This window comes from Brassica oleracea, chromosome C3, assembly GCF_000695525.1.
Source record: "Brassica oleracea var. oleracea cultivar TO1000 chromosome C3, BOL, whole genome shotgun sequence".
Lineage (NCBI taxonomy): Eukaryota > Viridiplantae > Streptophyta > Magnoliopsida > Brassicales > Brassicaceae > Brassica > Brassica oleracea.
In genome coordinates this window covers 49,119,993-49,122,349 of record NC_027750.1, presented here as the reverse complement: position 1 = coordinate 49,122,349, position 2,357 = coordinate 49,119,993, and positions in this window count along the sequence as shown.

The window sequence follows — 2,357 nt, the reverse complement described above, 5'->3', positions numbered from 1 at the left end:
CTATAAGAAGGGAGGTAATTTCTTCACAATCTTTACACTTACTCATTCTCATAGAGAGGTTTCTTGAAAAATTCCTTCGTCTTTTATTTCTTTCTCTCTATCATTTCCTTCTTGATTAAAAAAAGAAAACACGAGATGTCGAGTAAGAAGAGGAGTTCGAAGAAAGGGTCCTTGCCCGCGAACGTTTCTTAAGAGCTCCTTGTGCCAAAGATAGAATTCGTTCCTCATTCGGTAGACCCGGCCGAGAACGAGGCATGGTGGGTGGCGTGTTATGGTTCGATCACGCCTCCCAAAGAGAAATCGTTCCCGGTCATGAACCGTCGCCCGGTCGAGGAAGGTGCACCAAGTAGGAGTACTAGCGAATTCCTTGAGATCATGCGGTTGTTCTATCAGATTTCGGATGCGGTGGAGTTCTGGGTTCCTCTTCAAGGAGAGCGCGCTAGTAGTCCCCCGGAGGGTTACTTTACTTGTTACGAAGCATTCGTAGTGCGCTGTCGCTTGTGGTTCCCGATTCCCGAAATTATCGTCCGTGTGTTAGATCGTTTCGAGGGGGCGATAAGCCAACTGAATCCCCTTGGCATCCAGCACCTTATTGGAGTCCTGATCCTGAGCTAGGAGCATGGTCTCTCCCTTACCGTCGATCACTTCGAAGCGCTTCTTAGGTTACAGATCATCAAGGATACGGGCATGTACAGGCTGGTCCCTCGAAACTTCATGTCAGTGGTTAAGGGGTTTAATTCTAACTTCAACTCGTGGAAGAAGTTTTTCTTCTTCGTCCGTGTAGACGTTGCGTCTGTTGAAAAGAGTTGTATCCCACTGTTCTGGAGGTTTCCGAACGATCGTCCTTTCATCAATCCTCTTGCTCCGTTTCCTGAGGACATTATCGCGGTGAGGGATCTGCTCATAAACGGTCCTTTTTACTGGACTTCCTTTTCGCCGAAGAGAGTTCGAAAGGCGTTGAGGTTTGTGCATCCTAGTCCTGCTTTGGGTGGGAAACAGGGAGTGATTCCGAGCCCGATGACCAAGGTCCCGACGCTGCTCCCGCGGTCGTGACGGGGCTGAATTCTTCGAAGAGGAAAGATATTGACCTCGGTGACCTGGAGTTTTCTGTGAACGATCGCATGCTTCCAGGATGGGATCCAGACCTTACTTTCGGCGATGGAAGCGGTACGAGCGAGGTCCCTATTCCGAACTTTGATGATTTCTTCGCTGGTCTTCCCCCGGGCTTCGATGCTCCTCCGGCTACAAACGAGTCGGGGAGGCCGAAATTCGTCGCGGAAGGATCTCGTATCATCAACGGGGTATAGGCTTTAAGAATTTTAACGATCGTTTTAAGTATATATATATATATTTTTTTTTTGCTTATAACGTGTCAATCGGTTTTACAGGGCTTGAACTTGATTGGATCGGCCATTGAGGCGAGCCATAGAGAAGCCGTGATCTATCGCTTTAAAGCGGACAAGGCGGAAAAGGATCTTGCTCGCATGCGAGACGAGATGTTGGCGCGAGATGCTCAACTCGCTCGTGATCATGCGAGGGCTGTTCGTAGGGCAGAACGGAAGGGCAAGAGGGAGATTGTCGAGGTGATTAAGACTCGCTCTTCTCAATTCCAGGTCGAGTAAGTGAACCTCAAGGATGCTTTCAACTCGCTGGGCGACTTCCGTGAGTGTCGCGGTTCAGTTGGGAGCCTTTGGAAGACGCGGGCGGATGACTACGTTTTTGAGAGGGAGATGGAGTTAATGAAGGGCGGCATGAAGGATCATGCTCACGCTGAGACGCTAATTTCTCCGATCGACGGGAGGATTCAAGGATTCTGGGATCTCATCCTGGTTTCTCCTGATACCGTAGAGACCACGACCAAGTTTGCTGGTGACGATGAGGAAGTGAACTATCCCGCGGATGCATTCAGAGCTTCCTTGTCCGGGAATTTTAAATTTGATCTGTGAGAGGTGAGTGTTTGACGGAAATAAGTTTTTCCCTTATCTAGTATTATGCGGACAAGTGTGGCTTTCGTTCATATATGTCCGGCCGAGTGTGGCCTTCGAATTTTGTATGGGCCTGTTTTGGCCGCTTTTATTTTTATCGGGACTGGCCGTTGGTGGCTTTGAACCTCTACCGCTATGCGGTTTATATATATATAATGGATATTTGTTTGAGTTACTTTGTTTCGAGTGGGTTTGAAGTAAACATGAGTTGTCTGCTCATATTTAATTTCGATGAGGCGTTCAATCTGTTGGTTTGTTCGAGACGTGAGTTTTCGTAAAAATTATTTATTCTTACGAACTTTCGGAAATGTTAAGATATGAACGGAGAGACATGTTTTAGGATCTCGTATCGTTTAGATATCATGTCTTTGG